This window comes from Zalophus californianus, chromosome 12, assembly GCF_009762305.2.
Source record: "Zalophus californianus isolate mZalCal1 chromosome 12, mZalCal1.pri.v2, whole genome shotgun sequence".
NCBI lineage: Eukaryota > Metazoa > Chordata > Mammalia > Carnivora > Otariidae > Zalophus > Zalophus californianus.
In genome coordinates this window covers 51,969,814-51,984,172 of record NC_045606.1, presented here as the reverse complement: position 1 = coordinate 51,984,172, position 14,359 = coordinate 51,969,814, and the positions used below count along the sequence as shown (strand labels likewise).

At 37.1% G+C, this 14,359-nt stretch overlaps 1 protein-coding gene across 2 annotated transcripts in view; it reads left to right on the top strand.

Annotated features, from left to right (window-relative positions):
• Positions 1–11,568: 11,568 nt before the first annotated feature.
• Positions 11,569–14,359, top strand: part of MACC1 (MET transcriptional regulator MACC1) — a 147,814-nt gene continuing 145,023 nt past the window's right edge. For both annotated transcript variants that reach the window (XM_027574387.1, XM_027574385.1), the window contains exon 1: positions 11,569–11,621. The gene's annotated coding sequence lies outside the window, so the exon portion shown is untranslated. The remainder of the gene's footprint in view (positions 11,622–14,359) is intronic.

The window sequence follows — 14,359 nt, the reverse complement described above, 5'->3', positions numbered from 1 at the left end:
GCATAGGTCTTTTTTCTTGCCAGAACCGGGCAGCCTAAGTGCAGGCAAACATGAAGGCCAAAGGTTTTCAGTGGAAGAAGGGGAAGAGGGTTGCCAACAGAATTACCTATTGGAATTTTCCAGTTTTACTCTTTAGACTCTATCAACATTCGTCCCCAAGTTAGGAGTCACAGTCTCCAGGCAAAAGGACCAGTGTCTCTGGTTCTAATGCTTAGCTGCACATTAGAATCACCTAAGGTGCTTTTAAAAACTATTGGCCTACAGTATTTTTTTGAACCAGAATCTCTAGAATTGACGATTAAGCTGGTATTTAAACAGAGTTAGTATTTCAAAACAAAACAAAAAAAATTTCTGACAAATTATTGTAATTTGTTGCCAGGGTTGAACATCATAGGCTCACCTGTATAGGTTGAAAATCCTCACAAATAATCCTGATATTCTAACTCACTGCAAGCCCTCCCTCCCACCCCCACCCCTAACACATACACAATTTTTTCAACTCCTGGTTGAGAACTCTAGACCTATATGATGGTGAAGAGAACCATGGGTAAGAATGGAGTACCCCACTGCTGGACCAGATCATGTCTGAGTTTCTCTACCTCTGCACTATTTAGGTTTGATAATTCTTTGTTGTTGGTAGGTGGGACTGTGCTGTACATTGTAGACTGTTGACCATCATCCCAAGCTTCTACCCACTAGAGGCCAAGTGCATTTCATCCCCAGGTGTGGCAACCATCAAATGTCTCCAGACATTGCCAATGTCCCCTAGGGGGCAAAATCACTTCTTTTTGAGAACCATAGATCTAGGCAATGACCTAGCAAGTGAGTCTGGAGTGAATCTGGCTGGATGGAATTAGAAATCCTTAAATGCAAACTGGAATGCATGAAGGTTTATCTGGGGCTTTACATTTCATCCAAAGAAGCCACAGAACTATTTGGAATTTGTTCTGGTTATCTACTGCTGCATAAAAAAACGCTGTAAAATTTAGTGACTTAGAACAGTGACAACATTAATTTTATTCACAAATCTGCTATTTGGCCATGGCTAAGTGAGAGGGGTAGGTTTTGCTCTCCTGGGGTGGCCCAAAAGCTGGGGGCTAGAATCATCTGAAAGCTCACTCTCATGTCTGATGGTCAATGGCTGGCTGTCAACAGGGGCTTCAGCAGGAGCTATGGCTGAAAGACCTTCACGTGGCCTTTTAATGTGGCTTTCTCACAGCGTGGTGGCTGGATTCCAAAGACAAGTGTCTCAAGAGAACCAGGCAGAAGCTGTTTTGCATTTTATGAATTGTTCTTGGAAGTCACATAACATCACTTCCACTGTGGTCAAAAGTCTGTGCGGATTCAAGAAAAGGGAACATAAACCCCATTTTTTGGTGAAGAGATGTCAGTGTCACTTTTTCGGAAGAGCATGTAAGATGGTATGTATTGCAACAGTCATCTTTGGAAAATGCAAGCTGCCACAAATTTGAAATGGCAGATCATTTAGGACTGGTTATCTAGAGTCTATGACAGTGTTATCTAAGGATTTTTCTAAGGACCACATATATCAATAAGCTGGGGAATATTTGTTTCAAATGGCAGTATTTGGACCTCTCTCTCAAGGATTCTCATTTGGCAGATCAGCTTTAGGCATCTGGCATCTGGTTTTTCAAGAAGTCCTCAAAATTTTTCTTACGCGTGTTAAGAATGTTCTTTGTTTATACAGATGCTTTAATCATTTACACATTTCCATTACACATTTATACATTTTCTTCCATGAAATAAGGTGGTGATACAGGCAGAGCTTTGAGGAATGTAGGTCTCCGGAAGAACCACTTCAAACTGCCTTTGGGTTTGTAATATGCATATGTTACTTGTCAAAAGACACTTTCAAAGTAGGGCTGCTGATTGGGGCTTTGTGGACATTGATTTATTTTAGTTTCCATGAATGTCAAAATAAAAAAAAAATGGAGAGATTACATTATAGTCACAGTCAAGAAATTTGGGATTTTTTTTTTTAGTCTAGTTTTATGGTCAAATTTTATATGCTTTTATGCTACATTTGAAAACTATACTTTAGGCATAAAATGAAAAAGCAGTATTTATAATGATGTAGTTGAAGTTGTGTCATAAGGAAGGATTCTTTGTAGAAACTTAACATGGTAATGTATATGGTAGTGGGAATTTCATTTTCAAGGAACCTCATGAAAAATGTGGGAAATAAAATGCTAGTATAGGGACATTTCCCTGACTTGAACTTTGCTGATCAAGCAACTTCAATGACCTAAAATATACTTGAGAAAACAGCATGTAAAAAAAAGCCTCTGTGTAATCAAAATAGAATACAAAAGTTCATACTTGACTTGGGGTCTACACACTATCAATGTGCATGAAAGTCTGATAGGGTTCCCACCTTACCAGCAAAGGAAAACCATCACGTTAGAATGGGTTAGAAGCGAATGACCTCAATCTGACACAATGAAAACTAGGAACAACTGAGGCAACAACAAAATTTAAGTATTCCAAAGCACGCTGGTTTTTCTTAGTACAGGAAACCCACTTATATCTCACTATTTTTAGGGCTACCACTATAGTACAGAGGTATAGCAACTGTTTTTCATCATAGTGAGCCTAAGTTTTTGAAAAGCTTAATATTAAATATATTTTGTTTAATAGGTGAGGAAAATATTTAGCAGTTTTAGAGAAAAATTTCTTCTAAGTGGTTAATGTTAAATAAGTTTTGGTGCTTTTATTTTATTTATTTATTTTTTTAAAGATTTTATTTACTCATTTGAGACACAGAGATACAGAGAGAGAAAGCATGAGCAGGGAGAGAGGCAGAGGGAGAAGCAGGCTCCCTACTGAGCCAGGAGCCCGATGTGGGGCTCGATCCCATGACCCTGGGATCATGACCTGAGCCAAAGGCAGACGTTAAACCATCTGAGCCACCCAGGCGCCCCAAGTTTTGGTGCTTTTAGTAGACAAACTTCCATTATGTATAAAATTATTTTTTTAGATTGTCTCATTTGCAGAAGATGCTAGATAATGTTTCCTTATTGACATGCAAGTAAGTCATGCTATTAAGATATTTTCTTAATTTTTTTTTACTAAATCAAAAGCTTAAGTGTGACATAAAATCTAATATAGCAATCTAAATCTAATATAGAAAACCATATCAGCATTTCAGAGTTATATTCATATCAGCAAATGCTAATAAGTTGGGAAGGAATGGTAGAACCAAGGAGGTCATCTAACCTACCACTGAGTCCTGTTGAATTTGGCTACCAAATTCCTCTCAGATATGTTCACTTCTCTGCCTCCACTGCCAACAGCCTTGTCCATGTCACCATCATCTCTCCCATCTGTATTTCTTCACTAGACTTCTGTCTCCCACCTCTCTTGCCTGCCTCCAATCCCTTTTCCAAGGAGCCATCAGATCAAGTTACTTCCTTCTCTGATCTGTTACTGTGACTTTCCATTCTATTTCATATAAAACCCAAAGTCCTCATCTTCTCCTTCAAGACCCTGAATGATCGAGTTTCTTTTTACTTCTCCCCATCTCATGAAACTCCCCTTTGCTCACTCTGCTCTAGATCCTTTGGCCCTACTAAGTGTTTTGGCCTTTATAGAGATAATTCCCACTGCCTCATCTCTATATTCTTGGCAGAACTGGCTCCTTGTTTTTCAGGTGTCAGTTTGACTATTACCTCCTTCGAGAGACCTTTCTTGATTACCCTTCCTAATGTCGGTCTGTCTCTCTTCAACATTATTCTCCATTACAGTACAGTGTGTTAAGTTCTTTTATAATTTATATCAAATGTGTTTTGTTTATTTATTTATTTTATTTCCCTCACAAACCCCATGAAGGCAAAGACCAATCTGTTTTAATGAACACTGACAACGGTGAGTGCCTGGCACATAGTAGGTTTCTAATAAATATTTTTTGAATTAATAAATAAATGAATAGTGGTCTACAAGTAAATCAAAAGCTAAATACACAGAATCTATAATGGCAAGTGTGCATGCTAATAAAACTTGTCTACATATTTAAGAAAACTCGGGGTGATTCATAGATGCTCTATCAGTATGGATTATGAAATAAGAAGTTTGTAGAGTTTATAACTAACTTTTCAGTATATTATAGATTGGGTTGATTCCATTCTCCAAACATGACTTTGTCAGAATCCAAGTAGGGTCTTGAAGATATTTGACCTGATTCAAGCAAGTGATTCTTCAGAGGAGAATAAAAGGAGTGACATTATGGCTATGGAGATAGGTAGCAGGGAATTGTTAATTCTGATATCCCATTTATTCTCAAGCACAACCAAGAGATTACACCTGTTATTAATATTCTCTATGGAGTTTGAAGAGTTTAGCCTATACATTACATTCAGTAATGATTCAACAAACATGAGTTTAATTGAATTTACCTTGGAAAATTGGAAATGAGATATATTTCTCTTTGTTCAGGCTTCTGGATTTACTCCTTGGCATCTAAGTAATGATAATTTTAATACAGATTATGACAAAACGTCAGTTTTTTGCATTGGTAACTAGTACCTGCTTCTTGAAACCAGAGACCATGGCTTAAGTATTTTTCTGTTTCCAAGATGGGCTTAGGAATGGGGGTGGTATATTATAAAAAAGGAAATAAAAAATATTTTTTGAAGGAATGGACAATTTTCAGACCACTTAGGGGACCTAGTTTTACTTTTGTGTACCAAATAGATTGAGAAGTGGATATAATTATATAGGCTGCTAATGCAAATACACAAAAATGAAAAAAACATACTGATATAAATCTCTTAACCTTATTCTTACGTAGAAACATGTGATGATACAGGCACAAGTTTATTATAAAAGGCATGCACAGTAGGTCTTATGTAAAATAAAATAAGAAAGAAACCTTTAGGTGGCGGCCAAGAGCTATGATTATGAATTCCTTAGTCTGCTTTTATGAGAATTTATGATCTTGTTTGAAAGTGATCATGTTAGACAGGCTATTTAAACCACAGTAATTCAGTGCAAAGCAAATACAAGAAACAAAATTAGGCCTGTGAAGAAATGGACTTGAATGTTAAGATCATTAATCAAATCTTAATTTTGATTAAACAACGGGTATTCTGATTATGAATATTAGTAGGGAAACCAGATCTGGGAAGATAATTTTACTGGCATTCAGTCATGGGATTACTTTTGGCAGTTAAATAATTGTTTTAATTTTGAAAGAAATCATCTCTAAGACAAAATGGTAGCATTTTAAGAACTCAGAGAGTGTAATAAAGATGTCAAAACTGTCCAGATGCTCATTGTGCAATTGGAAACTCCACTCAAAATTGACACAATGCCCCAGAGAAAAGGTCAACGATCTAACTCATTCTTGCAACATCTGCCAGAAGCTGTGGCTTCTTGCAGTACTGTGTTCTTTTTCTCTTGCAATACTCTCTCAAATGAAAGTTTATGATTAAATCTGTCATATAACTCTTTCAATTCTAGAAAAAAAGGAGAAAAATAAAAAAATTTTAAAAGCATTATGATTTTATGATAATATGCACTAGTTTTTCCTCCCTGCTTGTTCTTTTCACCAATATGCCTTAATCTATGAGAGGAAACAATTTTAAGCATCACTATGAGAAATTGCTTTGTAGTAATTTTTATGTAAAAGTTATTATTAGTGATTTATCCTGTTAGCATTTAGATTCATGATGTACGTTTTTGACAATATTTTTGGCAATATAGACTCACTTTGGATATTTGCTTCCAATTAATCAAGACTTCTTGTCCACTGAAATAGCACACATTTAGCATCAACTATATGCATACTCAAGATCATGGGGGAGGGAAAACAAGTAAAAGACAAACTTAGTACATAAGGAGTTGACAGACTTCTGAGATGCAATAAGAGAAGAAAAACAAATTACAATACTTAGCAAAAACCACATATTATTTCTGAGTAATAAAAAAGAAGGAAAAGTATGGGTTGATATTAATAAAGAAAAGCTCTATAGAGAAGATAAGTAAACTGGTAGTTTCCCAGTGCATTATTGGGAAAGTAAACATTTTAATTTCTAAGAAACTTTATTTCAATTAATGTCAATATTCCAAAATTGTACTCCAGTAATATAGATGTAGTGATAGCACTGAATAGTTCCTTTTCCAAATATTTTCCACTATGTTGGTCACTGGTGATGTGACAGCCCCTCTCAAAAAACCGTTTAGTATGTTGTTGGATTACATAGCCAGCTGCACAAGGAGAATTACCTAGAAATTATTTCACCCCTTACTTTACAATGTAAAATTGTCTAGGAGTAAAGTTAGGCTAAAAGCCTAAAAAGTTGTACCTATGGGATTTATGTGATAGAAATATAATATTTTCCTTGTCACCATGAATATCTTCAAAATGATATTCCTGAAGACGGGAATTAGGAGAGCTGACTCTAACCTGACTCTGATGATATACATGGTGATAAAATTATAGTCAGGACACATCTCTTCTCTGAAAGCATCTTCCATCTCTGTAACATGAAGGAGAAGTGGATGGTCTGTACATTTACGTTTCAGGAATTTTAAAGAGTAAAACCCAACATAATCCACCATGATCATCTGACAGATAAAAGCATGGCATAGTTTCAGTGAGAATTGCAAAATGAATCCATCTGTATACAGGGTCCCACACATAAGTCAAGAATGGCGCCCTAGCATTGTGCAGTGCTCAGTATGCATGACTATGTGTTGGTGCTATAATTATATCCACAGTAAAGAAAAGAAGATATGGAAAATTCCTTTGTACTAAAAATTTTCTGTAACAGTGATTTAGTTTCCAAGTCATGGTCTTTTTTTCAGAACCTTTAAGCAATGTGTCTTTAAGCAAAATAAAAACCTGTTAAATGCAAAAGTAGTAAAAACAGAGGAAAACAGAAAAGGCAGATATCCTAACTATGGTGAGTAAAAATGAATCTCCAAAGCTGTGAGGGCTATACAACCAGTGGGTATTATGGAGCATCAGTATTTCCTTATGGATTTAAAAGACTGAAAATTTATCAGTGGATGAATGTGACTTTTTAGGTGTTTAGTAAGTGCAATTTACATTAAGTTTTAATTCCAAGTACGTGAAAGCATAAATAAAGAATATGCCACTATGCTAATGGATTTAATTATATATGTGTATCTCATACAATTTATGAAAATATATGGTCATAAATAATTCAAATATTAAGATATATATCTCCTTAGTTCAAAGCAATGCATTTAAACCCGAATGGACCATTTCCCTTTACATGCAATCCACTATCGCATACTTTTGGAAGTTAGGTGAGAGCCTATAAAAGAAAGATAAGCATCCAATTCCCAAAACAAACAAAAAAAGCAACTCAAAGTGTGTGCCTATCTGCTGATAGGGGAGCAAAAGCAAGGTCTGTATTCAAGAAATTTTTATTATTCTATCTGCCATGTAGAATAAATAATATAAAATGATGGAAGTGCCCAAATGCCTTTACCCCCCGCACCATACGAATATAAGTAGGAGAAAAACCTTTGTGTCTTGTTTCCTGTAACTATTGCTTCAAAACCTACAATTAATTCTGAGCCACATCTTTTTTCTTCTTGTCAGTCGACCACATGATGTACAAAAGTTATTTTATCTTGAGTGGCAACAACTCAGCATGCTGGACTTGCTGATTTCAGAGTCCTGCTCCTCACTCCATGATTAGAGTGAATAATTCCAGATCTATACAAACATAGCAGATGACAAATCTCATTGATTCTATTCACTGTGAACTTAAGGAGGGGACAAAGAGAAAAAAAAAGCAGTCTACTGTTTAAGATGCTATTTTCTGGGGCTAATTTTTCTTCTCACTTTTATGATATCAAAGAAATACTTTAAATTGCTTCAATTGTAATGTTTTGCATAAAGTCAGTGGGACTGGGATTCAAACAATCAGGAAAAAGTAATACTTGGAAGGAGAGAAAAGGATTCATCAAGGAACAATACATAATAACTTAAAAAGAGCAAAACACACAAACTTCTAGAAGAGGGAGTACAAAGAGAGTAAGAAAAGGTGGCAAGAATGAAAAACTAAAGGCAGGGAAGGAGACTAAAAATAACCATAATACCTAAAAAGCTAAAGATTGAAGAGAGAGAGGGGGCTAAGAAACAAGAGTGAAGCCAGGGAAAAAAGTAATGATACTGTAGAGTAGAAATAGCAGAATAGGATGGGAAAAAGGAGGTCAAGGCTTAAAGATTTAAAAAAAAAAAAAAGGCACAAAAAGGGCTGGAGAACAGCAGACAAACAAGTAGGATACAAATGGAAAGGAAGCAGTGTCTAGATTATAAAAGGGGGTAGGCGGGCAGGAGGGTGGGAGGCTGCAGAGCAAAGAACCACTGGAGCCAAGTGATTTTTCTTTGTCTTTTACAAGTAGAGTTTATGCCACTTGAAAGGAGCTTGCAAATGGGTGTGAATTATTTTACTGGTATCATTCAAAGTCCTGTTGTAATGGTGTTAGGAATTTGGCATAGTAGTATGAGCCTAACTAAGGCTACCAGCTTCCCTTTATAATTCAACCAAAGCAGCCAAATTTCCATCCATCTGCAGTTTGCAGGCTCTATTGTAATGACACATACTGAACCATAGGTAGGCTAGGAAAATTTTGGACATTAAAAAAAAAAAGTATTTGTTTTTATTAAAAAATAACGTTATGCTCATTTGCTTACATTCTCATTGCTTTAATGTATAGTGTTGTTTTGGTTTTTTCTCAAATCGGTTTGGCCAAATTTAGGCAGTTTCATGAAAATTCAAATATTCTTGAAATATGCAAATGCTAGTTGCAACTATGAGGACCAAATTGCTAAAATAAAACAAACCATCAAATCACCATTTAAAAGGCTCTTTGTCTAAGTAGAGAGTTTAAAAATTGCTTTTAGGGAAAAACAGTCAGTTTAAAGTTGCTGTTAAGGACACACCAAGAATGATTTGTTACTTGGCAGGTCTAAAGAAATTGGAAGTCGTTTCTTAGTTTTGAGCTGGAATTTGAAACCTAGATATATTTTCTGCTTTTCTGTCTTTTTGTTTTTATTCTTGAATAGCCTCTGAGCAAACTATCCATTGAGTGAGGTTTTATATCTTCAAGTTCAGCTCTTTTAAGGTGTTCACTTTTGTTTCTCCATGGGAACAAACATGTTGCCATGGGAACTGGGTAGTACAAAATATAGATTGTACAGAAAGCTTTATAGAAAGAATCAAGCTCATAATACAAAGTTAACTACTTAATGCAAGTACTATCTGGGCTCTCTAACACCTAACATATTATGGCTTTCAAAAAGAATACCTTGGGTGCCTGGGTGGCTCAGTTGGTTAAGCGACTGCCTTCGGCTCAGGTCATGATCCTGGAGTTCCGGAATCGAGTTCCGCATCGGGCTCCCTGCTCAGCAAGGAACCTGCCTTTCCCTCCGGCCCTCCCTCCTCTCATGTGCTCTCTCTCTCTCTCTCTCTCTCTCTCTCATTCTCACTCTCTCAAAATAAATAAATAAATCTTAAAAAAAAAGGAATACCTTGATCATGTGGTTTATCAGATGTTAGAACAATAAACTCTAAGGAAACTATACTGTTTTCTCATTAGGAAAAATCCAAAGGTTTAATTTCATTAAAAAATAGAAACCACCAAAAAGAATGATTCTGGTGGCAATTTGCATTGAATAAAAATGATGCCTTCAAGATTTCCTTTATATGATGAGCACTGTTTACACACTGACATTGTCTTATCCCATATACCACACCTACTATGAGGTGTGCTGGGCCTTAGGTCAAGGCAAGAGAAGCAAGAAAAAAGGAGCTGGGATCAAGCTTCTAAAGTGAATGAGTGACCAGCATTTTCAGTTACACTATCTGAGAGTAAGGGATGTGGGCTTCTGAGCCAGAAATGATTTACAAGGGGTTGCAATCGGGTTAAGGGAGGATATGGCAATAGGAAGTCCTGGCAGTGCTACTCTTTTTGCTCCAGGTAAGGGAGGGAAAGAGCTCATTCGGTTGGAAGCAGAGCTCCAGCCTGTTTTAGGAACAGGGTGTGAGGGGCTGGCCCAGATTTTAGTCAGGGGGCAGGGCCCCTGTTAAACCAGTGGTTGTTTAGCTTAGGACACCAGTTACAACCCCAGGAGTGGCGCATGTCTTTAAGGACCGGCATCCAGCAATGAAGATTGGGCAACAGAATTATAGGGTGGGAGTGTGGCTCTAGTTTGCTGGGTACATGAATGCATAGGACACTCCATTCTGGATTCTGGGCCCAGGAATGCATGGTTAATTTCAGTCTTCATTTAACGATTGTGGATAGAGCTCTTGATATATTGCTCGGCTGCGTTAAAATTGACTCCAATGCTCCTGGGTGGAGCATTGACTGAATGGTTTTAGGCAACTGGATGATGCTGATACAGGTAGCAATTGAAAACAAAAAAGAGACTTGAGATGCCAAAAATCAATGACAATAGGAATTCTATACTTATTGTTTAATGTTAGCACAACTGCACAAAAGAAGAAGCATTTGTAATTCATTGGCAAAAGAAGGATGCTCACATAGGCCCCGCATTTAGTTTTATGTTTTCAATACTATGTTATCCCAGCAATTCCTGCATGTTACCTTTAAGCAAGAAAAATGTCTGATGTGGCCTCAATCCCTTTAATAAAGTAACAAAATAAACTTTAGTAAAAGAGTTAATAACAGTATTAAAAAAAGTGCCTGGATGCCATCTCCTTACCTCGTGGTTTTTGGAGTTCTGCAGTGGCTGTTTGGCGGAAGCTCAAAGCTACTGCAGGGAACCAATTTGAGCTGCACTGTGGTTCATGAAGTCTGAGATCAACGGACTGGCAACCCTTCAGCCTTCTGAAATAATGTGGTCATGCTGTGTGTGTCTTGTTGCACTTTGGGGTAATGGTTCATTTAATTTTATGGAATAAAATAGACTCCTATGGGAAGTAGCGTTTTCACCTGTAAGTTAGAAACAGACAAAACGAAACTAATTTTGAAGTAAAAACCCAGTGTCCCCTACAGCTGGCATGTAAATTCCCCATGCTATGGCTATAGAAGTGCTATTACTACTATAAAACAAAAGATATGAGAAGTAATAGGCGATTGTTCTTTTAAAAGGAAGTAGACATCCAAAAGAGGAAGATGTGAGGTTAAAGGAAACAATGGGATCAAAAATGATACCGATAAAGCTAAGAAAGAAGGAAAGTAAGCTGATAAAGATTTTTAAATTATTTTTAAACTGTAAAACTGTGCAGTGTTGATGTCCCTCTTATTGTTTATAAGTTGAAACAAAAAATAAGCAATGTCTTAGATATTCTCCACATGGCCCTGTTCACACTAGTCAGATAACTTGGTTCCCTTTTTCTGTGTACACAGTTATTTAAACTTACACATTGCTCTCACGAAAATACCACCGCAGTTGTGGTTGGGTATCTATGTGACAAGATAGTTGTTTAGTTATTTCACACATAATAGATATACAATGCAACAATCTGACAACACATAGTTTTATCATTTTAATTTATTAACCTTGGTAAAAAAAAAATTTGCCATGTCGAATACAGGAGACACTGGACAGTACTGATTCGGGCACTTGGAGTACAAAAGGGAGCACAGCATGGCAGGTAAGGGGGATGGTTCTGTACGTAGAATGTAGAGAATTAGAAGCAGATATGGAGTGCTGTCAAAGATAAGCAAAGGCAGACACTAGTTAAAGGGGTGAAGACAGATTTTTAATCTCTAATAACTATTGCAGTAGGGAAAAGAGTCCAGTATGAGTTGAACTCAACTTTGATTTCTGCATGGGTGATGGGGGATGTTTTAAAGGGAGAATGAGGCAGTAGGGAAAGGAGGCAGCAAGGGCTCAATAGAATTTTTCAGGGAAGTAAAAAGGAAATTACAAAGTGGGGGAAGGAAGGATTTGGTCCATGTGAAATTCATCTGACTTTGCTAACTGGTGCTTATCAAAGTTAAGCTCCTACTCTCCTGAAGAGACTGGGAGACAGGGGCCCTGTCTTCACGTGTTGGCTGAAACAGTGAATTCTTTTGGCCACCATGAGTTTTCTTAGACAGGTACTTTAAGGGGGCTAGGGTCATCCTACGGATGCAGGCTTGAGCTGTTAGAAACTATATTGGTGCTTATTTAAATCTTTATGGGTTGAAGCATAGTTAAGAAGAGAACTCAGAGGAACCTGACTAGAGTTTGGCCAAGGAAGAATCTTTGTCAGTGCTAAGGAGAAATGTGCCTGGGAGGTCTCTCAGGCCTTGACATCTGAAACTCTTGATGGAGGCATAAGAGTATTCCCAGAAGACACAATGGGGACATTAATGGAGCCAAATATAGTGAGGATATGTGGCTTATGTGGTGGCAGGAAGCGAGGTTGAAAGGTATTCAGGAATGATGTTGTACCAGGCTGTTGAGTTTGGATTTTATTCCATAGTCCAGTGCTTCCCAAAGTGTGGGATGACCCTTTGTTGGTACAAGGATGCAGCATTGAATCATAATTAAATCACCACACAATAAAAAAATTATTTTCTTTTCAATTATCTTTTAATCCTTCTAATTAATTTTAAGGAGAAAGTCTTAGGGTGATACTAATCTGTGTGTTAAATGGTATTTGCTAATCAGTCCTTTTAAGAAAGGAGCAGATTTCTGCTAAAATTCAATGACAGTAAAATTTTCATTGAATTTTCAAAAATATATTTCTTTTTTAGTATCTGGTGGTTTTAGTAACTTTTAGTAACTAATAGTTTTTAATGAATAATGTAATTTCCTTTTAAACACATTTAAGTTAAAAGAATCCTGTCTATTTATTTACTTATTTATTTTAAAGATTAAATTAATTTATCTGAGAGAGAGAGCATTAGCAGGGAGAGGGGCAGAAGGAAGGGAGGAGAGAGAGAATCTTAAGCAGACTCTGTGTTGAGCGTGGATCCTGCCACAGGGCTGGATCTCACCACCCTGAGATCATGACCTGAGCTGAAACCAAGAGTCAGAGTCTTAACCAACTGAGCCACCCAGATGCCCCAAGAATGCTAAGTCTGTTTAAAGACAAATATTAAACATAGCAGCAGTGGGAAGAATCAAGATGACTCTCTTGCTTTTGGGTTTCTCAAAGAGGGGAGTGGTGGTGTTATTAACAGAAATAAGAGTTGCAGGAAAATAGCCAGAGCAAAGGAAAGGAAAATAAAAACTGAGAATAAGTGCCTTGTCTATTATTACTGAATGTCCAACAAAGTTTATTTAGACATATTATCTTGCAATATCCCATTACTTTAAGGTCATACCCAACACACCTTCACATTCTCTACTACACAGCCAATAAAAGCAAGCCGTAAAAACAGCCATATTTGTAAAGCCTGCCTTCTCACTGCTTTGCTGTACCTACAATATGCTCAAATTACTTCTTCTTCTGCCAGGCATTAACTTTAGGTTATATCTTTGGTTCCTGCTGTACTTTGGTCTTGGGCTTAACATCAAGATTTTTTTTGGTCTTTATATTACTGCTTTCACCTCTGAGCACCTCTGGAATACTATATCCAGCCAAGCACTGGACCCTTGTGTCTTAGATGCTGGCATCAGCACACCTCCAGTAAAAGGTTGTCTTGTATATGTACCATCTCCCTCACAGAATTATCCCTCCCTCTTGCATGGGGGCTTAGAATTGGAACTTTGTGATATATGTGTATCGTGCATTAAGGTATCCAAGGTCTAGAATGCCTTCATTTTTGGATATCACACAGCCATTTTCCTTTTTTTGGAGTATTTTAGAGCAAAATCTCTCTTTTGGAGTACGACCTCAAACTTTTTGTTTCTTCCTTTTGAAATGGATTTCTTTTCCTTTTGAGTTTCTCTTTGAGGCATACATCTGAAGCAATTCTCTTTATCTTCTGAGATGCTGTGCTTTATCATATCAAAAATACATACTATTGGGTGCCTGGGTGGCTCAGTCAGTTGGGTGTCTGCCTTTGGCTCAGGTCATGATCCTGGAATCCCTGGATCAAGTCCCGCCTCAGGCTCCCTGCTCATCGGGGAGCCTGCTTCTCCCTCAGCCCTTCATCCCACTCCCTCTCACTCTCTCTCTCTCACTCTCAAATAAATACATAAAATCTTTAAAAAATATTATATACTATGTACTAGGTACATAGTACACATCCTTGATGACTTGTCCCTGTTGAATGCTCGTGGTGAGGGCAGTCTGCCTTTTAATCAGTAGACCCTTTCAAATTGAGTCTTAGGATAGACTCAAGTCTTTAAGTGAAAAATTAGCACCATCATATTTTCAATTCATCAGATGTTATTTGTAATCAAATAAAGTACTTCATGGTTTCTCATGATATTTCCACATTTTTGGAAATTTTG